The sequence below is a fragment of the Pelobates fuscus genome, chromosome 4, assembly GCF_036172605.1.
Source record: "Pelobates fuscus isolate aPelFus1 chromosome 4, aPelFus1.pri, whole genome shotgun sequence".
Taxonomy (NCBI): domain Eukaryota; kingdom Metazoa; phylum Chordata; class Amphibia; order Anura; family Pelobatidae; genus Pelobates; species Pelobates fuscus.
Genome location: NC_086320.1, coordinates 339,937,467 through 339,961,202, shown reverse-complemented (window position 1 = coordinate 339,961,202; position 23,736 = coordinate 339,937,467). Strand labels below are relative to the sequence as shown.

The 23,736-nt window shown below is 38.8% G+C and overlaps 1 protein-coding gene across 3 annotated transcripts in view; it reads left to right on the top strand.

Moving 5' to 3' along the window:
- The window catches only part of CDK14 (cyclin dependent kinase 14), a 528,056-nt gene that overhangs the window by 84,271 nt on the left and 420,049 nt on the right, over positions 1-23,736 (top strand). Inside the window, exon 1 of one of the 3 annotated variants that reach the window (XM_063452463.1) lies at positions 15,083-15,423. The exons of the other annotated variants lie outside the window; for them this stretch is intronic. The gene's annotated coding sequence lies outside the window, so the exon portion shown is untranslated. Of the gene's footprint in view, positions 1-15,082; positions 15,424-23,736 lie in introns of those variants that run through there. 3 annotated transcript variants of the gene reach the window in all.

Genomic DNA, 23,736 nt, shown 5'->3' with positions numbered 1-23,736 from the left:
CTTTTTTTCTCATATCCATATTTTTTTCCACATTAATTTTCACTGCCGAGTCTACTTGCAACAATAAATTAAATGGAAAATGTTTCCCTCACTTTGTCTTTATATCCCAAGTTTAATTCACTTTCTAATATGAGTAATCTGAAAACTACGAATGACACGAACACATCACGGCTAAACGGTGCTTCAGATCATTTGAATGTTCTATGTTGAATAAACATTAAAATATACAATTAGTACCTCTGTTGGATGATTACATACTCAAACTAATACATCTTCTGAAGATATTTGCATACATTAGCATTTTTAGTGTGTGTGCGTGTGTATATATATATATATGTGTGTGTGTGTCATTTGAATATGCATGTTATGTAAATGATATATTTCACATTTCATTCGCTCTCTCCTCGTACATATTGAACTTAGTACACAGCTACTGTATGTCCGATTACCTTGTTTAAGTAGGCTAAACACAAGTGATGCCTTCAGATTTTTTTTTGTGAACACGAACAGTGGCATGCTTCCAAATTTAAAAATGAAAAGCAGACTTTCTTGTTTCTGTACTCTAATTTCTCTGTTTCCTGCTACCATGATCTTAATATGGCCAAGTCTAATGTGGGCTGCATTCCAATGTATTGGGAACAAAGCCATATAACGAGAGGGAACTTTATCTCAGGATGGCAGCCAGATTTAGCAACACAGAGTAAACCTGGACTAGAATTTTACATGAAGATCACTTTCCTTAAGTTAAATATAAGGGTTTTAATGTTTGTTACATGAATTAATGAAGTACAACAAGGCTCAACATGTTCAAGTCCTATGTCACTAGCTGGACCTAAATGTCACTGACAAACCACCTTCTTTAATGTGATCTCTGGGACTGGAAAAGAAAGCAGAATGTACAATCTCACACCCCAGAATCTGAGCTTCCCTAGCACACAGGTGCCATGGACTCGAATTTTTGTCTTTTTGGCTATATTACCTTTTATACATTTATGTAGGTATACATTTGCAAGCAGTTTTGCTGGTACAGATTAAACTATATTCACGTATTTCTTGATTTAAAAGATAATCACAACAAAGTCTGTAGGACAATACATTATTAATAATAATAAATATTAATATCACAATATGTTATACTGCTTCCCTTTCTTTAGCTTGTCCCTGCTAATCTAGGAGGAGAGAGGAACTTACTTTTGAGCCCTCTTCCCCTTTAAAACCTGCCAGCCTATTTTTTTCTCTCTATCATTTTAATGTTGCTAATTCTCATCACCTGCTGATTTGGTTTTATGCCTTAACTAGTCATGCTTGCATCCAAATTATTATAAAGCATACTAGATGTAATCAGTATAGCACAGTTCCAGTCTCAATGTGTTTCAAGGTTGTGTGTCTTGCCAAGCCGGTGCAGGGAGATGAAATACGGAGACCTGTACATAACAATTTTCGTAACGTGGTGATCGTTCTTCTCCTACGCGTTTTGTAGAATTTATACTATAAATTCTATCTTAAGCCCCTTTGTCATATGGAGGCTTTCTTAAAGTTCTAAGAATCTGATTGCTGTTTTAATCAATTTTTTTTTTTAAATTTTTTTTAAATTCTTTATTTTTCGGGACGCTTTGTTTTAATACAAGGTTGGACACATAAAAATTGAAAAACACGTTGATACAGATACAAGTATAACATTGAATATAGCATTACTCTTAGAACTGGTGTGATAATCAATCTTTTTTTTAAACAGCATCATTTTTCTTTTTGGTACATGCTTAAACTTTGTTTGGGGACTGCTAGGGAGATGTCGCTCTATAGTGAGCTTCTGCTTATGATTTGCTCTGCTTGCGGTCCCTATGTGCGTTGTTTACGACCTGTGCCCTGTGGTGGTGCATGTTGATGGTTGGGGTTTCGGGTTGCAGGCACTTGTCATGTGTAAAATATGTAATATCATGCTGGTTGCAGGTTTAAGAGGTGGTTGCTTATCGTGAATAATGTGAGCATGTGCGCTCTTAATAATGTGGTGTTGAGGTAAAGGGATATGTAACCACGCTGTGGCCCCTGACCCAAGGGGGCGGTGTGGGGGGGGAGGGGTGTGGGGGAAAGATATGCCATTTGGTGTTAGTGGATATGCTTGTCAGCCTAATCTGCCCTTGCTTGTGCTGGGCTCTGGCCCGTGAGGGCACTGTATAGTGTTGCCATATTTAAGCGAGGGGGTAAAATACCCTCTACCATGAATAAACACTGAAATAAAACAAAATCAGATAACATTGAGTTTCAAATATAGTCCTCGGGAGTTAGCATCCCGCAGTCACGGTGTCTCTGGCTGTGGGTTCCTCTCTCTCGGGGTGAATGGTGTGACGGACGCGGGGTCCCATGAGGTTGCCTGGTGTTCGGAGGTGGACGGTGCGGTCGGGTGCAGCAGACCCAGTGTACTCAAAAAAGTCTGTGCAGCTCCTAAACTCTGCAGCATATGTGTAGTCCCGTTCGGAGTCACTGTTAAGGAGCCGTTCGCTCCCCAGCGGTAAGCCAGATCTGCGTTTCTAAGCTGGGTTGTGACAGGCCCATAACTTTTACGGATCTGGAGGGTGGCCCTTGTAAGGTCCTGGTAGAACGTGAGGCTTGAGTTCTCGAATGTGAGCGGTGCCTTATCTTTGATTGCCGCCATAATTTGGAGCTTATCAGGTAGCGTGACGCATCTGAGAATGACGTCTCGTGCCAGAGGCGTTGTGCGTTGAGGAGGGCTTGGGAGACGGTATACACTGTCTATGTTTATTCGTTTGGCCACAGTGTGAGACATGACTGTTGTCACCAGTCTTCTAACGTAGTGTGGCAGTTCTGCTGCCGTGACCGCTGAGGGTATGCCCCTGATCTTGATATGTGTACGCCTCTGGCGGTCTTCCAGGGTTGCAAGCCTGAGTGACAGGGTCTGGTTTTGGGCTTGAAGCTCTTGTATGGAGGTATCCACGGTGGTTAAGTGGGTTTGCACTGTTATTATGTCCTCCTCTGAGGTTCGCACTCTCTCAGTGACTGCCTGCACCTCCCTTTTAAGTAGAGCGGAGTCCGCCGCCAGTAACTTGTGTATTTCTGCCAGGAGAAGTTTTAAATCCCTTTTTGTGGTGGGTGCTGAGTCATCTGGCTGCTCATGTTGCTCAGCTTGAGGGGTTTGTGGGGATTGTGAGCTACCAGGTCTGTCATGGCCTGCTGCTGTGCCCATGTCCCTAGCTTGCGTGTTTTCCGCGGGAGTGGGTTTGAGTTGGGCGGGCCTCTGTAACATGGCCCCTATATCCTGACCTTCTGCCTGGTTTTGGGGCTTTTGTGAGCGCCTACCTTTCCCTGGCATTGGTGCTGGTGAGGCTGGCAGTGTTTGGAGTTGCGGGCTGTCTGCTCTGCTCGCGGTAAAGCTCCCCAGTATTCCTTCCAGGCTGTGGAGTGCTCGGTAGGCCTCAGACCTGGGCTTCCTCCTCGTTGTTTTTGGTGCCTGGAAAAAAGGCATCAGTCGGTTCCTCTTGCCCTGCTGGATCCAGTTCGGTGAGTGCTGTGGCTGGATTGTTGGTGGTTTTGCCGATATCGGCCGGATTAGTTTTGGAATCTTGGGAGCTGCTAGAAATGGCGTCTGATCGGGTCCGTGGTTAGGCTCCGCCCCCCCTGTTTTAATCAATTTTGTAATGAATATATGATACACTATGGGAGCCCCCTGTTTTTGTTTTTAGGTATATCTACAAAATGGTTCTACAGAGAGTGTGAAGGACACTATCACTAATAAGAAGCATTAAGACTTTGGGCAAAGCAGAGAATTTCCAGACTATCATTACTATCTGTGTATTATTTTATTACTGTTATATTTAGTTATTATTTGGATTGGTCTGTCATAATTATTGCTTGCTAATATATTGTATTTTTTTTTTTTTTAATCTGACTATATTAGTTCGATTTGATTTTTGCTAAGCACTTGTAGCAGCTTATTTTATTCTAGGGTTCTTGAGTGCCATAAAATTATGCATTTACATTTTCAACTGCTTTGTGCTGGAGCATCCATCCTTATGTAATTCTATCTCTCACGTAGTAACTCCTCAATTTTGCAAGATTCTACAAGATTCTTCAAGATGACTCAGAGAAATGAAGTAGAGCTTTTAATAGCTTTCAAAATTAATATGCACAATTCGGCCCAAAAAACACAATAAATCAAACAAAATGTAAAAACAACCACAAGAAAAAAAACAGTGTGAAGAGTTGAAACAGCTTTGTCAACAACCCTACTGACAGAGTGTTTTAAAAATAAACCTCAGCTTTATCCAAGGCCAAGTGATATTATAAATGCAGCTTGCATTACTCCCGTGTCTTATAGATGGGAGCTTTCTCTGTTCTTATTTAATTAACATTTGTGAGCAGAACAGTGCTCTGAGGAGGTCAAATGCAATAGATTTCTTATAATTGTATTAAAAATAATTTGTTAGCTTATCCTGGTAATTGTTGTTGCCAATTATTTAGAGAGGGTAATAAATCTTTACCTAGGTAAAGGGAAAACTACCCAAGCTGCAAAGGTAAACCCTAATGTTCTGGAACTAAATAACCAATTCAATAGTTTATTTTCCTATTAGACATTTTAAGATTGTCCCACTGGGTTGGATCTAAGAGCTGAAGGCTCAGTTGACTTTTACCATGATACAAATGTATGGGAGAGGGAAATAATAAATGGGTGATGGATATATATGTTTAAAGGACCACTATAGGCACACAGACCACTTCAGCTCAATGAAGTGGTCTGGGTGCCCGGTCCATCTAGGGTTAACCCTGCAGCTGTAAACATAGCCGTTTCAGAGAAACGGCTATGTGTCACTGAGGGTTAATCCAGCCTCTATTGGCTGTCTCATTGACAGCACTGAGAAATGCTTTCCTATGGACTGATTGAATGCGCGCACTGCTCTTGCCGCGCATGCGCATTCAGCGGATGACGTCGGACGAGGGAGGAGAGTCCCCAGCGCCGAGAGAGCCCAGCACTGGAGAAAGGTGTTTAACCCCTTCCTCCCCCTAGAGCCCAGCGTGAGTGGGACCCTGAGGGTGGGGGGGACCTAAGACCCTTTAGAGCCAGGAAAACTAGTTTGTTATCCTGACACTATAGTGGTCCTTTAAGCGCTAGTTTTGTTGAATGTATATACTAATACTATATTACTTTGGGTTGCAAAATATGAATGTAAGCTGGTTATTGTGAATATATTATTGGAGCTTGGTGAAATAAAGGAGGACAATGTTTTCAGTGCACGACATTTTTTTTCTTTTTGTCTATTGCCTCAATATTTCAGACCTGTCAACATTTGAATCCATGTGCAGGAGCAACATCACTAAGGCATAGAGATTACTTTTGTCGTGGTTGCAATAGTTTGGAGCACTTCATGCTATTGGTTAACACGATCCTCAGATCAGCAGAGATTCAGTATGTAAACGATGTTTTATAACTGATAGTGTTAAACTAAACACAAAGAAAAACGGGGGTGACCCCCTAAGGAGTCTAAAGTGTGTAAAGGAAACTTAATAGGGGGTAACCCTAGAAATAGAATACATTGTGCACAGAGAAATTACCAAAGGACGTAAAGTCCAGAGGACACCGTAAAGTCCCTATATGAATATAATGTAATTAAAACAACTCTATTTATTTATATACGTTTAACAAGGAATAGTAAATGAACCAAAAAAAACACACATATAGGAAACGTATAAACACAAAATAAAGGGGAACTGATTAACTCTAAGTTAGAAATGAGGTAGAAGGGATTTTCGATCAATGGAGGCTGCTTGTAAAAGGAATGATAGAGAGACAATTATGATTCCTAATTGTATATAGGTTACAAGGTAAAAAATATACTCACAGAGAGTTTGAACAATATGGTACCTATAGGATAGTATAACAAGGAAATATATACAATGTAGCAATGAAATCCTATAACCATAGGATTACAGAGGGATAATGTCTCTGAAAAACACTATGTAGCTAAGACTTCATTAAACTTGCTAAACACTGAATCACTGTCTGAAGAAATTATGTTATAATGAAGGCAAAAGGCTAGGTTGGTTGTAAAACAGACAAGTGTAGAATAAATCCGTCTGTTTGTTAGCAGGTAGTTGAGGTGAGTAGAAAGAATATACTCACAGAAAGGTTGAACCCAATAGTTTAGTTGTTAAGCAGTATAGTGCCTATAACGGGGATAGGCAACCTTCGGCACTCCAGATGTTGTGGACTACATCCCCCATAATGCTGGCAAAGCATCATGGAAGGTGTAGTCCAAAACATTTGGAGTGCCTAAGGTTGTCTATGCCTGACCTATAAGATAGTGCCTCAAGGAAATATATACAATGTTGCAAAAAATTCTATAACCAAAAAGTTGCGAAAGGATACGGTCTCTGAAAGGAGTTTGTAGTTAAGCCTCCATTAAACTTGCAAAATGTTTAGTCGACTATAAAGGTCGCTGTCTGAATAAATTATGCAAAGAAGGCTAAATGTAAAAGTAAGCAAAAAAAAAAATGCTTCAGACAAAAGCAAATCTTCCATACTAGCTGAACAATAGCCCTAATGATAAACCCCAGTTAGGAGAGTTTCCCCTCTCAAAATATGTACAATAACCTTCACCAACTAGCCATAGTGGTAAAAAAAAAATGTGGTGTGATATTAGAATGTACATGTGCAAAGTCATGCAAATGACACAGCACATGCATCCAAATAATGATAGGAGTCCAGTGAAGTCGAGAAGGGTGCAACGAGTCAGTATCCAGGATCTGACCTGATACCAGAGTGATGCACAGTGCTACATTGAGCAATGCGGGGTTGGGATCATGGACTTTTGGGGACAGGTACAGGGAAAGCAGGAAACCGCTGATTTAATCCAATAACAAGAAACCAAAATGAGTAGCTTTTGTTTTTGTATTGTATTTATTAGCCTGCAACGTTCTCGTCTTGAATGCTGGAATAAGCAGTAGGCGTAAATAAGCAGAACATAACTGCATAGATGGATCGGGTGCTGTAGAAGGTGTATAGAAATGGGTTTGATATAACCAGATGGAGAATCAAACAATGTTGTGGAAGTTTTAAGAACTCAAGTCACCCACTGGCCATTGATGCAAATATATAGAAACTTCTGAGTGATGGGAATCAATACAGAGTGGTGTTTAAAGGACCACTATAGGCACCCAGACCACTTCAGCTTAATGAGGTGGTCTGGGTGCCTGGTGCAGCTAGGATTAACCCTTTTTTCTATAAACATAGCAGTTTCAGAGAAACTGCTATGTTTATTAATGGGTTAATCCAGCCTCTAGTGGCTGTCTCATTGACAGCTGCTAGAGGGCTTCCGCGCTTCTCACTGTGAAAATCAAAGTGAGAAGACGCCAGCGTCCATAGGAAAGCATTGACAATGCTTTCCTATGGACTGGCTGAATGCGCGCGCGGCTCTTGACGCGCATGCGCATTCAGGCGAAGAGGAGGCAGAGAGGAGGAGGAGAGCTCCCCACCCGGCGCTGGAGAAAGAGGTAAGTTTAACCCCTTCCTCTCCATCCATCCCGGCAGGAGGGGGACCCTGAGGGTGATAACATTCCCAGAATTGGTAAAACTGAAAACCTAAAACTGCACAGACAATTTTGCTTTTTATGACCAAAAACATGCTCTCTGAATCTTCTTTTATTTATTTATTTAATGTTGTTAAATTATATGTGTATTTTATGGTGCCCACTTATGTATTTGGAGGAGAAATCTTAATGACCTTGCTAAAAAAAAACAGAAAACAGGCTCATCGTTAATTAACATTCTAAAAGCAATTTTAGATTAAGGTTAGATCGGGTTGCTTACGATTTTAAGTAAAATTGCAAAGTAATCCTACACCTGTTGCAGCTGCCTTTTCCCTATATGAAGTATATTAATAGGATTTATGTGATGATGGACATCTCTGGAACATGCAGATACTCAGTTGAGATGTATAATCCCCACACTACTTGAGCTACATTTACTAGAGAGGTTTTGTACTGTGAAATATTTCATGGTCATCGCTTCTTAAGATTTCGTATTTAATGTCTGCCAACTGTTAGTTGCCGGACGACTGGTGGAAGGAAAAAAAGGTCTTAATTTTTCCTATAAAGTGACAATGTCTTAGTGAACAATGGGAATATATTTTCAATGTCTTTGTTATAAAGTATTACACAAAAAGGTGCTGCTTCACGGGATGAAATTAAAATTGACATATTTTTAGCACGTACTGAGGGAATCTGCACAAATATATATAAAAAAAAAATTAAATTAAATTTAGTAAAATCCTTTTGTGAAGCTTAACCCCTTAAGGACACATGACATGTGTGACACGTCATAATTCCCTTTTATTCCAGAAGTTTGGTCCTTAAGGGGTTAAAGCAAAACGCAGATGTTACTGATACAAATTGTTCTCATGGGTATTAAAATCTCATTATGTACATGGAAAGAGATCTTTAATTTGTCTGTATATTGTGATAAATGTAATATTAGGAATCATAGTAAACTAACAGGGTTTTTCATAAAAGTTTTTGGGAATTCAAAGTGTATTCAAAGCAAATTTCAAATATACCAAGACAGCGGAACTGAGAATAAGACTGAAAGTTTCAGTTCGTCAAGTTTGGTTTAAATTTTACATTAATTTGACTTTCTGACAATTCTCACTTCATATGTGTTACCTTGTAAAACCAAGGTTTAATTATTTATATTCCCAAATTCTTACAGTCAAATAGCGTCCCCAGTATACAACTACCTTAAGGTCCTACTTGTGTGATTTAATAGAGTAGGTTATTGAACTCGACTAGGGCATACTTTGTCATTTTAGGTACCTTTTAAGACAAATTTGAGTCTAGATGTAAGAATGCAGCAAGCTATTTTGACTCAGTGATTTTCTGTTGATAGTTCACTAATGGGGGATTAATGCCAACATCGACCAGGCTGTACTTGGTAAAAAATATTTTCAAATTGTGCTTAGTATGATAGGCATTTAATAGCTTATAAAAAAAAAATGTAACACCATAGTCTACTTTCTTTGATAATTTATGGAAGGGCAATGTTCGCAATAGCCTTTGTTAAGTTTGTGCTCATTTAAAACAAAGAAAAAAAAAGTGTGAGTTTTCTAGAATGTGAAACATTTACAGATAGACACAGTAATTAGTACAAGGACTACAGAATCTCTGTAAAATATAAATGGTGAAGAAGTAGATCGTGTTGACGGTGCCCAACTACTAACCAACAAATAACTCGCCAATGCTTAGCCTTATGAAACACTTTGTTGCATTAAACCTGGCCTATTGTAGACTAGTCAATATAATTTTACAAGCCAGTGCACTTTTTGTGTGCCTTTAGACCATGTCTAATGTCTTTTTTGGAAAGTATTTAACCATGAAGAATACATTAGTCTTTTTTCTAGTTTTCAACTATGTCCTGGAAATCATTTACAATACAAAGTCACATTTAAAATGTATGCAGAAAAAAAAAGACACAGTGAAAATTAAAGTGGACATGTCACCTGAAAAACACTTTACATTAATGACTAGGGCGGTCGTATATTATAACAATGAATACATTGAAGAACAAGGCAGCGTAATGAATTATGCAAAGTGTTGAGATTATCAGGCTGGTTTTCTTGCACACATGATTGGGTTTAGGGACATCTTTCCTTCAATTCAGGTGTCTGATCCCAGATTGCAAAATTTAAAATGAACTACAATCCTTAAACCAAAATATAATGGGTATAATGGTTTGCTTTATAAAGAAATAAGTAAAAAAAGATCTTTGTTCCTTAACGTTCGTCCTATGCAAATGTAATCTGGTTCAGTTTAGTTTAAACATGATGGTAAAAGCCTTTTTCGTTTTAAAGGCAGATCTCTCCCCCAAGCAATGTGGAAACCATTTACATAACTTGTTAAGAGGTCGCATAACAGGATATGTTTTCCTGTAAACATACTAGGCTCTAATTTTATCACACCATCGCTGGAGAGAGGCATATTGCTGTCAAATGCTTCAGCTTTATAAATACCCTAAAGTACTTACCAGTTGTGTTTAGCAAAGGTATATGTAGTACTACTCACCCCAATGAGTTCATTTAGGTTGTTATGGGAGCACGAGTTTCTAGATGCCAACTTATCTTCATGGGTTAGATTGTGTTGCAGTGGTTTAACCCAAGGCTGTGGCTCTGACAGACCTGCTGACCCCCGGTTTTCTCCTTCTAATTGCTCAGACGGGTAGCCAGTGATAGGCTAAAAGCATTTGCTGATGTTCTCGGCCTATCACTGGCCACTCATTGAGATAAATAGTACATACTATTGCTAATCTACAAGACACATTAATATCAGGGTTATCCACTTCAATACAAATTATAGCAAATTAATTGACAATTTCAGGCAAATGTAGCTGATTTGGAAAAATTCTCCAACTCCACTATAGTCACAGCTTTTATATCTTAGCGTTAAAGGATCAATATAGTGTTGCAAATACACATGTGTATTCCTAAAGCTATAGTGTCCTAGTCACTGATTGGGCGATCTTCCCCTCAAGTTTTAAAAAGTACATTTGCTTACCTGATATTCATGGCCAGTTAACATAGGGGCTGGAGGAACTGAAGTTCCAGGCCCATGCCCATGGAATAGGCCCAGTGATAAAATAAGAATACTATATTTCTTTCTTTCTTTCTTTCTAGTTTGTTTGTTTTTTTACTTCTCTTCACAAGCTCTTGCTTTGTGCAGAGTGAATTAAGTATGGAAACTTATAAGGGATGAAGAGGAAAAAAACTTGTGTGGACTGGCTGACCATCAAATTAGTTAAGATAAAGCTGACTTTGTGCACTGTGTAAATTGTCTTGCTGCTTTGGTCTCTCTAACACTGTGGCATGTCCCCTTTCTTCTACACTTGGTACATGTAGCTTTTCTCTTGTCCCAGACTGCATACCAGAAGGTTCTGCCTGCTAGTAATAAGGTACAGAGAGGAGTGGACAAGTGAGTGCTATGGGACAGTACCCAGAAAGTATAAAGTGAGGATATCATTAGAAGCATTTGCGTCACGCTCAGGGCACTGTCTGCATAGTACGCCATTACGCCAGCCGTCATGATTGGCAGGCAGCCTGACGTGCATTCACACCAGGCTGACCTTCCAATTCTTCGGGCAGACCTGTCCTTATTTTTGGATATGTTCGCATTTTGGGCGATGCTGGTTACGTGATTCGCGTCAGTGGCCTGCCATTATACTCTGCCCACTGACATCCTTTCACCAGACTCTGCTGTTAGGGGGTATGGATTTGAGAGATGAAAGTGAAAGATTAGCATAGAGTATGTGTTTTCTTACAGCTGCATCCTGTGAGATTCCCTCCAACCATATACATGACATAACTGTTATAGTTTTCTGTCAATAAGATTGTAATTGCCAACACCAGGCCCAATGGGCTCTTAATCCAGCCCTGCTTTTATCCAATGCCACACTGCTCTCTTTGTGGATGGTCCCACTATCTTGGCTGAGATAATCAAGCTTGATGATCTCAGCCAAATTAGTGCTTTCCTATAGAAAAGCTAGTACACAGTACTGCACCAATCAGATGGCCTCTATGAGACCATCTGTTAGAATTTGCCAAGTTTTACTCAGTGACAGCCACTAGAATTAACCCATTAAGGACATATGATGGAAATATTCTGCCCTTTTTTTTCTGAAACTGTGTGCTTAAAAGGTTAACCCTGCAATGCAGACATTGCTGTTACTGCTGAACTAAACCAGGTTTTCACTTAGCGGATTAAAATGAGGGGAACATGGTACCCAGACCATTTCATTGGGTGCTTATAGTTTCCCTTTAACTTTGCAATTCAGATTTTGATTTGATCTTCTTTGCATCTCCCTATTTTCCCCTCCTTCCTCCTTTCCTTCTTTTCATATTGTCCCCCTCAACAGTCTCTCTCCCTCTCTATATTCTCTTCCCAAACCTTCAACTTTGTCCATGTTCCCTCTCCATAACTTTTTTACCCCAACACCATCAATTTTCTCCAATTTTCCCCCTCCGTTTGTCTCCCTCTCCATATTCTCTACCACTTTCGGTCTCTTTCTCCTTATACATCCTCCCCCCCACATTCTGTCCCTCTCACTATGTTCTCTCCCTGTCATTCCCTGTCAGCATGCCTGTGCTCTTTATGGTAATGACAGATAGAAACATTGCAGGCCTGAAGACAGTCAATAAGATGTATTTTATTTGCATTTATCATTTTTTACATTTTAATATTGTCATATTTTTTTTTGTAGTGACGTTCCATGTTCAGTTTGTGAAATGCCTGAGAGGTATGAGATAAATAAAAATTTAATTACCCCCCAAAAAACACAAATTGCAAAACATTAATCCCTGAATTACTCCTAAAGGTTCTCTCATAGCATTCTATGGAATACCTTATACAGTAGCTGAACACGGGCAGACCGAAGACCTTTAATGAAGAATCACTGGCATAGTTGTGTTCTACGTAAAGGTGGTGCCATTTCTAAGGTGTCATTTCAAATATGATATTTTTTAGACCTGACCTGATCCTTTTATCAGAGAGTCATCCAAATCCTTTATATTTTGCTGGAACAGACTTGTCAGAGCTCCCCTTTTGGCATTCTACTGATACAAGGAGAGATTTAGTACCAGAGAGTGAGCCAATGTGTTACATTGTATCCCAGCATGCTCTGCATTACTAAATTCACCATGCAGGCTAGCAGGAGGAGACCCTGTTTGAGATCTGTGCCACAACAAGCATACCGCTTGGTTTCAACAAAACTAGATTACAGAGGATTGAGTTTGTTTGACCAAAGACTTTTTTTTTTTTAATAGAACACTATGAGGTTTATGCACTAAACACAAACTGAGAATAAAACAATGTGAACCTAAAACATTGGTTTGGAAGAATAATGAAACTCTACTTTAACTATTTAAAATTTGGTTCTGAATTTATTTATATTTAGTGTTTAGTGAATAAGCTCCTCCTGTACGTACTATAGTGTTTGTAAATGTGTAGAAAACCCCCATTATCTCTTCCTATAGAAGCTGTTTTAAGAGACTCTTTCACTACGTGTGCTTTTTTTTTTTTTTTTTTTTACCATAACCCAGTCCTGCTACATCCAAAAACATGTGCAAGATGTTATTACTGCATCCATGTCAAAAAGTCCTTGTGTACATATCATTGGATTTATACTTATTTGACCATCCAAAACACAGTAATTCCTCCTATTGTTGGCTGGTATGGTAAACAGCCCATCACTAATCATGGCGGGGTATTAGGTGACACAGTATGCTGTGGCAGACCCCCTGGTACCTCGCCTGAGTACCTCCACCAATTCACGCTTCCTAGTAATCCCTGAGTACCATAAGCACTGTACCAGACACCATAAGCACTGTAGCTCCTTAGCCGCTGCAGCCTGGCTGGGGTCTTTATTTCTCTGCCAACCCTGGACCCAAGTCCTAGATCTAGCTCCCAGTGGGTAGACCTCTCCTCCAGAGAGTATAGCAGGTATAGCCGTTTCCTCCACACATGAGGCGAGGTACAGAAAACACACAATTTACAAACACCCCAAAGGTTCCCCCAAAATAAATGAAAAGCTCACAAAAGTCACATCCCTGGACAGCCCTGATCTGGATGACCAACATATCCAAGAATAACCCAGATCGGTTCAGGGGTCTGGGTTTTCCATGGAAGTCACTTTTTGACCGACGGCACACGTCTTCTGCCCAAAATAGTTGCATGAGAAAAGTGGTAACGGTCGGTTAGTTAGCATAACAATATTAAAGAACTACCAAACATAGTCTATATGTGAACCATGGAACTTGTTCCCCTCATCCAGATGAACGATTCCACCGAACAGTGTTCTTCTAGGATATACAGAACCGAACGCAAGTGATGATGGAACTCCAGCGGTGTTGGAAGTTTTAGTGTCCGATTTTAGATCCTTGAACTCGATGACCAAACACCGCTGCCTGTGTTAATGCGAACAAGATGGCCGCCACCTTGTGGTTGTTCATACGAACTACGGCCACCCAGACGAACAATTAGAACACTGAGGTGTGAATCGTTACCAGGTGTCAATAGGGCTTAACAAGCACACAGGTGGTCCATAGTTTGTGCGTCTGTTCGGTTCCCAAACAGTATAGGGAAATGGCATGAACACAGCTTTTTAACAGAGGTTTTGCAGGGCCCATAGTTTTTGGACAGGAGGCTAGCTAACTCGTGGCAGAGGCATTTCTGCCACATATGCCATTCCTTCTAAATTACAAATACAGTTAATTCTCTGTACTGCAAAATGTGGAATACTGACAAAAGAATAACAAACGTTGGGTAAGTAAACACAGTTGGCTCTCTAGGCCTAAAATTTCTACTTAACTTGGTAATTCTCTGCAAACTCCAATTCAGTACGTAGCCCTGTGTGTCTATGGGTGATGCTAGAATAAGCATTAAATTGCATCTTTGTTTTGCTTGGTCAATGGAATCTTCGAAGAGCAAAATGCAATAGCAGGCAAGAAGAATGAAGTCTACTCTTTACCTATGTATCTCCTGGCGTCCAGTACATACTTACATCATTCATGTTAACATCACAACAAAATGTTTAGCTTAGCTTGTTTCCCGGCAGGGCTTCAGTGTAGGTCATTGAGTTTAAAGCTTAGGGACCGAGCTGGCTATTACGCCTCTAGATAATAGTTATGTTTCTCCGATGATAATTTTCTTGCTGTGCTATTATGTGAATATTATGTTTGTTATAAAAGTCTCCACTCGAACTTCCAGAAAGCTTTAGATCGTTATCCAACTTAATTTGTTTCCAGAGACTCTAATTGGATTCCTGCTGACTTTGGAAGCAAAAACGTGAACTAGCCTTGACGAGTTACATCCTTAAATATGTATCAGTGTATTTTTTATTATCCCTGGTAAAACTACCACTACCTATCTGTCCAGCCCTGTGTGTCATATCATTCCATCCTCCTCCAATCAATACAGTTAAAAAAAAGTGTCTTGTAAATTGCCAAGATGTGTGTGTGTGTGTGTGTGTGTGTGTGCGCTCAAGCTACATCTATTTCCACTGCAGAGAATAGATAGCTTGCCTTCCCTGAAACTCCATAGGCAAGCCCATCCTTTTATTTTTAATATACATCTTAAGACTGTATATAAAATGCTATTGAGCTTTAGACAAATACATATTGTTTTGTCTGAGTGCATCTGCGCCTGATGCCTAGCAATCCTCTGAGAATATTGTGCCTTTGGAGATTTTTCTGTTTTCCGCCTCAGATTCCCCCTTTCTGTACTGTAGTACATCCTTCCCATTTCAGCTTGCTAGAGCAGAAACCTGTTTTGAATTCATTTGCTGAATGAGCCTGGCCAGACCGCAATCCATAGCATTGCTAGGGATGGGGAAGAGTTGTAAATGAATCAGCCGGCAATGAGTACACCACAAAGGTAAGTCTGTGCTTTATATTCCTACAAAAACCTAATCTGCGAATATGTATCTATCGGAACGGATCCCTCTTCTTTACCAGGATTGAAAAAAATCACATGTCTTAATCAAGCAGGTCACATCACAGCTTGCAAGCATGCATTTTTCAATTATTTAAAGCTGAGAAAGGAATCTAAGCCTACAAGTACCGTTAGGGAAAACCCAGCCTTTCTCTAGCAGTCAAAGGGTTAACCCAAGATCCCACAAGTACATTTAGAACCCCCAAGGGATACAATTGCTGTCTTTATATTAAAGACAGTTTCTAACCCTTTAGAACTCCAGAGATGTGTAATAACCCTCTGTGTGCCAAATTGATGTACGCCACACATTCAAAACCAACGTGTCGCTCGCAATTCTGGCATATAAAGGGTTAGGCCTTTGGGTTTGAAAAAGGAGCATATCTTTTTCATATTTCAGTCATTTTTCTCCTGTCGTAAGGCATAGCAATTCATACTTTCAGTTGTAAGGGTTCTTTTTAACGTTCTCGAGCAGAAGTAAAGGAATCCCACTTTTCATTGAAGTGGCAAAGGTTACTGGAGGTTTAAAAGAATTGTTCCAGTTTATCGAATTATTTTCTGTGGTAACGAGTATGATATTTGTTGGGATGAAAAATGTGTGTGCAGATGAATTGCATATTTTGAATGTAGCATTGGGTCTGTTTAGATTTACTTGATTAATCACAGCTGTGGCGGTTGCGTTTTGTCTTTCGACAAACAGAGAAGTCATGAAAATGGATGTTGCTGAACATGATTGGTTAATATGTGCAGAATTTATTAATTTTTTTATCGAAATGGAATATTTCACCATACATTATAGTTTGAAGTTGTACATTTTCAAACTGATTGTAGTTACTAATTTATCGTAAGATTGATGACAAGAATGACTGAAAACAGGTGTGCATTAAAATCAAGTTAGCAGAACGTGAAGCCCTAACTTGTTCTGATGGACTGATTTAGGGGAATATTCACTCAAGAGTGAATTAACAACCGAATTGCAGAATTAAGTCCAAAATAACAAAATTGGAGAACTCTGCTAAATTTGGCCTAACTATTACACTTTGTCAGTTGTGACCGATTCAAAGCTTAGTGAATAAATCATATTTTTTTTTTTTCTAAAAGTCATCTATACTATTTATAACTCATGGTAGAGCCATCCTATTTTTAAATACAATCTGTGTGCATCCACAAAAATACCTTTAATTTATGTATGACTAAATTTAACCCTTTTTGTTAGTGAAAGCTACTGTAAAAAAAAATATATATATATATTATTTTTTTCTCTACAAAACACTTGTTATACGTATACCAAGGGTGGTTATAAGATTGTACTTTTACGTCATCTGTCTAGCATACGAACTTTAGATCTGTTATAGCACTGTTCCATCTGGAAGTGTTTTTGTTTGTTTGCTTGTTTGTTTGTGTTAACGTGCCCTCAAACTCTGTTAACTCTTTGAAAGACAGAGGTGGGTGTGCCCATTATGTTGCAGGGCAATGTGTTGGACACACCCTGGGCTCTCTTACTGTTAAAGTCAAATGTTGATGTGTTTCATAGTGTCTTAAATTAACTGTGATATGTATTCATAAAATTATTTTAGAAACACATATGCAATTAGGCATCAACACGTACCCATATTGGCAAATACTTAAAGCTATAAGATATATATCTTAAGCTATATTCATCATAAGAAAGCTTTTTATTTTAACCCCTTAAGGACCAAACTTCTGGAATAAAAGGGAATCATGACATGTCACACATGTTATGTGTCCTTAAGGGGTTAATTACCTTTTGAAAATGCCATTCTGGGAAACTGTCTATAATAATCATAGTTAACCTTGACTATACTTCAATGTGTTTTATCCATTTTAGTAGCTGACTCCAAGTACATAATAGCCAATCCTAAAATGAGTTTGCGTTGTATTTTCTAAAGCTAACCATAGTCGCAAAAAATGTAAAAATAAATACATTTTAAAAATAGGGCAAGCATTTCAGCAGTTAGTTGAACAACTGTAAATTATAAAAATTATTTTTGTACTTTTGTTTAGATTTGTAACAATATGTTCTTCATACCTAGTTCCATAGTTACATTCCAGTTCTATAGTTCTGTCTCAGGCTTACAGATATAAGCTACAGCTATGAGCTAGATAAGAGGTAGCTTAAAGATGGCTCCCCTGCTCTTTCAGAACTTCAGCTCCCGTGATGCTTTGACAGCTTCAACCATTATAAACTAGAGCTTTAATTAAAACGTAAAGGCTTGCAAAGCTTCATGGGAGCTTCAGTTGTACAATAGCTGGGGAGCTACCATTTACCACCACTGATGTGTAGTGACTGTGTCAGCAACCATGCACTGCTCACAGTCCCATAATGCAATGCACGACAATGCATGCAAACACTGCTAGGATGACGGAAGTTCACTCACAAGATTCTAAATCTACGTCTAAATTGCCAGTATAAATGGGGCTACCATATAATCTTTCAATGTAGGGTAATAACTGCTTGATCCAAGGATAAATCTGACTGCCATTCTGGAGTCAAGAAGGAATTTTTGTCCTAGCTTGTTGCAAAATTGTGCTTCAAACTGGGTTATTTTTTTTTTTTTTTTTTCTTTTGGATCAACAGCAAAAAACAGGTGTGAGGAAGGCTGAACTTGATGGACGCAAGTCTCTTTTCAGCTATCTAACTATGTAACTATGTAATAGTGCTGCTTTGACGGTTGTGGATTTGGATTATACAATGTAAACAGATACCATAAAATGTTGGGTAGATTTGGCGTCATTATAATTATTTAACCCCTTAAGGTCTTGGGGTTAAACAAATCCTTTTACAGTACCTTTATATCACGACACCCGTCAATAGCCTTGCTCATCAAGGGGTTAATTACTTCTTTTCTTATTATCTCCTACCTCAGCTCTGTCCAGTTAGAGGCCTTCATGCTAGACGTGTGACACATGAGCTAGCTTTTGTTAGTGAGTTCCTGAGCAGTCCGCTTTCTTTATTACCTTTCCAGTGATCTCATACAGTACAGCTAAGGGTGCTGTATAAATATCCTAATTGGTCTGATCCATCTCCCATGCTAGCAGTCTGACAGGCCTACATTTCATCACTGATTTAATAACCACAGACCATCCTTGAGAATGACTGCTGTGAGCAGGGGAGGTATGCATATATTTATATAGGATTATCTGTAGGCTAAGTAAACCAGATATTGGTTTCATCGCAGGAATTCCAATTTCCTTCGATGACCTTTAAACAAGTAAGGATGTCTGGAATGTCACCTGCTGTGTGTTTTTGTGTTTTTTTTTTAATGATTTTTGTTTGTTTATTTTCCCAATTTAATGGTCCATCAGGGCAGTGTTTGATTTTGTTATTTGACTCCATTATGCTGAAATAAACGCACTTGTCAATTGCATTTCAGGATGCAGAGCGTGGAACATGGAAAGTTGTCAGCCGATCCACGGATCTGGGCGAACCTTTCTGTGCTTCAGCGGAGGCTTGACTGTGACATGCTCTCACTTCCCAGTACTGTAAATACACTGTAACGTGATCAGATGGGGGAGGGGGAGAGGAGTGTGAGATGCCAACTCCTGCATGTATCTCTTACTGAGACGTGTGCATGAGTTACTAAGCAACATTGTAGACTGTTTTGTAAAATGCATTGTGTGTGCGCGCATATCTATGTCTGCGTATATATATATTTATAATGCATACTGATAGCATTGTCACTTTTTTATATTTCTTGCCCACATCTCTGCAGAGTCCTTTAAAACCGGGTCTGCTTTTGGACCTAATCATACGACTCAAAAATATTTATAACCTGGTACAATTTGCTACATCTTTGGCTCGGTTTTGTTTTTGTCCTTGTTCATGTAACACACAAGGATTTGCCACTACTATTATAATTACTTTGGTTGTGTTTTGCCATTTTCCTCGTCCATGTCCTACACCAGTTAGGTTGAGGTTAGGGCTCTTGTTATGGTCTATCACTTTTGGTGTTCAGTTTAAACGCCTCTAAGGGGACACTATAGTCACTAGAAACACTATATGTTAATGTAGTGTATATGGCGTCAATAGCCTGTTTCTGCAGGCTCAGAAATGTAAACACTGCCTCTTAAGAGAAAAGTCAGTGTTTACATTGCTGCCTAGTAACATCTCTAGTGACTGTCTAAAGACTGTAACTCAGACGTCCAGTAGAGGTACTTCATGGCTTAGGTTATGCAATGGTTGCAGGACCTACGATCAGCGTCTCCAGGCTCTGCATGGAGATGCTGAACTTTCCTTATAGAGATTCATTGATTCAGTGCATCGCTATCAGAAAATAATGATTGGCCAGGGCGGCATTTGGCTGATGAGTTCAGCCAAAGAGGCGGTTCGGGGGCAGAACCAGCACCGACGGACCTGCGCAGCGTTGGAAATAGGGTGACATTTCTAGTTATTAGAGGGCGGTGAGGGGGTGCTAGCATGTGTTTTAACACTATAGGGTCCGGAATATACGTTTGTGTCCTGGCCCTACAGTGTACCTTTAATCCTCCTCTGGGAACAGGAGACCTTCTTACATTGTAATGTACTCAATATTATGTTGCTTGTAATTTTTCTTAAATTACCAGGGTGTAACCACAAGATGATTTCAGCTTCCATAGTAGAGGCTTAGTAGATAATGTTCTTGCCCTTCAGTGATCCAGGGTATTCACTAATATCATGGTACTTCTTGGTGGCTAGCCCCAATACGATGTTAATTTACAGAATATAGTAAATATATTGGGTAATTGGAAAAATAATATTTTTTTCCTTCTAATGTAGAACCCATTATATAATATAGACTAAGAGATTACGTGATTTTTCAGTTTATTGCTCACCAATCCTGTAGGGATATCATCTGGAAGACCTAACTAAACTGGAGGGATTGTTTCATTCACAGGCACGCTTCCAAACTTTAAAGGTTGTTTGGCAGACAGATGCAGTTCTCAAGAACCTCCTGAGGAGAACTTTTCTTGTGTTTTGTCTCTGAAAGGAAATATTGTTACTCCAAGAACTCTGAACATTAGGTGAGCAGAAAAAATCTACTCGTGGCATAGCTGGGGTCTTCAGATCCAAAATAAATAGCTGGGGGCAAACAAGGACAAATAAAATGGGTATGAAAAAAAAAAGGCTCACGAAGAAGCTGAATAGAGCAGGCTACAGGAAACTGAGGTGGACTGTAAATCACAGGAATGTCAAGGTTTCAAATTAATATTATCTACATTATTTTAACAGGTAGTAAATGTTTGCACATACGGTACTTCAATCCCACTCAAAAGCTTTCTTTTCGAATGGATTTGTAGATAGGCGAAGAACGGAGAACTGAAATTAATCTTTTTGTTGTTTCTATTTTTACATAAACTGTGCTCATTAAAAAAAGTCTTTAAAATGTTAGTTTAGGATTTGATGGGCAGCAGGCTCCCCCACTACCACGGCCTGTTTTGTGATGATATTTTCTGCAAGTCATCAATCTGTAACTGACCTGTTAGTCACTGAACTTTAGTATGGCTTTAGATAACATGGTACTGCGTAGGTAACAGAAAGCAATCATTGAGCAACTTGAAGTGTAACACTTGTGCTAGCGCTTAAGTCATCGGTTTTAACCCCTTAAGGACACATGACATGTGTGACATGTCATGATTCCCTTTTATTCCAGAAGTTTGGTCCTTAAGGGGTTAAAGAGACTTTATTTGCTAAAATTAAGACCTTTTATATTTTATGTGCCTTTGGAACTTGTTCATCACTATTTTGGACTTGTATAAATAGTTTAATAATATATGCTCCTAGGGCTGTTAGTATGACGTCTCCTCTTCAGATTTCACCCAGTTTCCATTTTTTTTCTCTCTGTCTGAGATACAGTATACTACAGATCTGGAGCAGCTGTAGGTATATAGCCGTATGCAAAATCAGTTTCTGAAAACGTAATCCCTACCAAAGATCAAAGGCTAACTTCTACATTAAATTATGCAATGAAAACCCTTATATCAATATCAAACAAAATAACACATTTTTTCTTTTCTTGCTGGTGATGTCTCCAATATTTGTAATAATATAGCTGCAGTATCTTTCTCCAATGTCATGTTACAAATGTTTAGATGCACAGTGGTTATGGCCAAACAAAAAATGCTAACATTAGAGTCTGATAGAGTTAAGTACTAACTTCAGTTCCAGATGGGTAAAAACACTTTATGAGCATATTGCAATCAATGAGCCCTAAACTAGGAGACTTGATTATGCTGCCGAAAGCTTAAAAACATGATGTTTTTATTACAAAAAATCAAAATAATTTAACAGTAATAAAACAATACAGCAGATCAAATGAGTATACATTGTGTTGGTGCCCATAGTGTCCCTTTAATTAAAACTGAAGGATATACCTAGTGAGAGGAAAAACATGTGATATCACCTACTTTGACAGATGCATCAGAATAAACTATGATCTTTTTTAATGATTGCTATGTTAGTTTGCTTATCTTAAGCATTGTAGTAATAATAGTCAATAGATTGGATGGAACCCTAGGTCTAGTTAAAGTGTGTGTGTCTTAATATATAAACTTGCAATGCTATACTTTATTTTCCATTGTTGTTTGAGTGATTTTGATAAAATACCTACAGTTACTTATGCAGTAAATAAGTTCGCTACCTGAGTCAGTGAGTGAAATCACTTGGAATTAAACATTGTATACAAATATAAAGACAGAAAATATATTATTGTCTTTTGACATTACTTTGGTTTGTACTATGGGAGCTTTTTTCATTACACAGTAGCATGTTAATCCCCGAAGAAGAAAACAAAACATGAAGGAAAATAAATACATAATATTCTGCTTTATATTGTATCACCAAAATTATAATATAATTTTACATCTATATAGTAGTGTAGCTATATTGTGTTCTTTTTTACGTGGGGTAGATGATTGCTAGTTATTTCAACCAAGCATTTTATACTTTTTTTTTTTTTTTAATCTCAGAAGCAATAATAATAATAATAAAACAAAAACTTAAAAAAAATATACTGATTAGAATTTAAAAGGACAAATGAAAATCAGTAGTAGGTGTATGTACTGCTTTCATTAATCAACCACAATATTAAAACCACCTACCTGATATGTAGTTACCCCTTGTGCTGTCAAAACAGCTTTGATAAGTCGAGGCATGGACTACACAAGACCTCTGAGCGTGTCCTGTGGTATTTGGCACCAAGCCATTAATAGAAGTCCTGCAAGTTGCAAGGTGAGACCTTCATGGATGGATGTTAAAGTAAGATCCATGTGGTTTCCAGGACCCAAGGTTTTCTAGCAGAACATTGCCCAGAGAATAACACTGCCTCTGCTGGCCTGCCCTCTTCCCATAGTGAATCCTGCTGCCATCTCTTCCCCAGGTTAATTGATGCACCCAGATCCATCCATCCACCAGATCTAAAAGAAAACGTTATTAATAAAACCAGACCAATATACTTTCATTGTTCCATTGTCCAATTCTGACGCCCATGTTCCCATTGAAGGCACTGTCGTCGGTGGACAGAGATCATCATGGGTACTCTGACCGGTCTGTGGTTACGTATCCTCTTACACAGTAAACGTTGATGCACTGTGTGTTCTAAAACCTTTCTATAATGGCCAGCATTACAAATTTCAGCAATCTGAGCTAATGTAGCTCTTTTTTTTTATCGGATTTTTTTTGATCGGTGTAGCCTTTGCTTCCCATATGCATCAATGAGCCTTGGGTGCCCATAACCCTGATGCCGGTTCACTGGTTGTCCTTCCTTGCACCACTATTGTTAAGTACTAACCACTTGCCGTTTTGGAGATGCTCTGACCCAGTCTTCTAGTCATCATTATTTGGCTCTTTTCAAAGTCAATCAGATCTTTTCCCTTGTTCATCTTCCCTGCTTCTACCACATGAAATTCAAGAACTGACTGTTCACTTGCTGTCTAATATATCCCACCCCTTGACAGGTACCATTGTTATGATATAATCACTTCATCAGCCAGTGGTTTTAATGTTGTGACTGATCAATGTATACGAGTCTTTATAGTGTTCATCCTGCAGAAATACAAGTCGTCATCACAATGTACACTGTTCGCATAAAAACTTGGTTCATGTTAATTTGCATGAACTGATTATTGATTAGCATGCCCTGCAATCCTTTTTGATAGCATTACAAATTCCTCAGAAAACATGTGGATTCCTTCTACATACTTTTGACTGTGAAACAGAATGAATGATACTATAAATACCTGTTGAAAACTGCTCAGACCAAT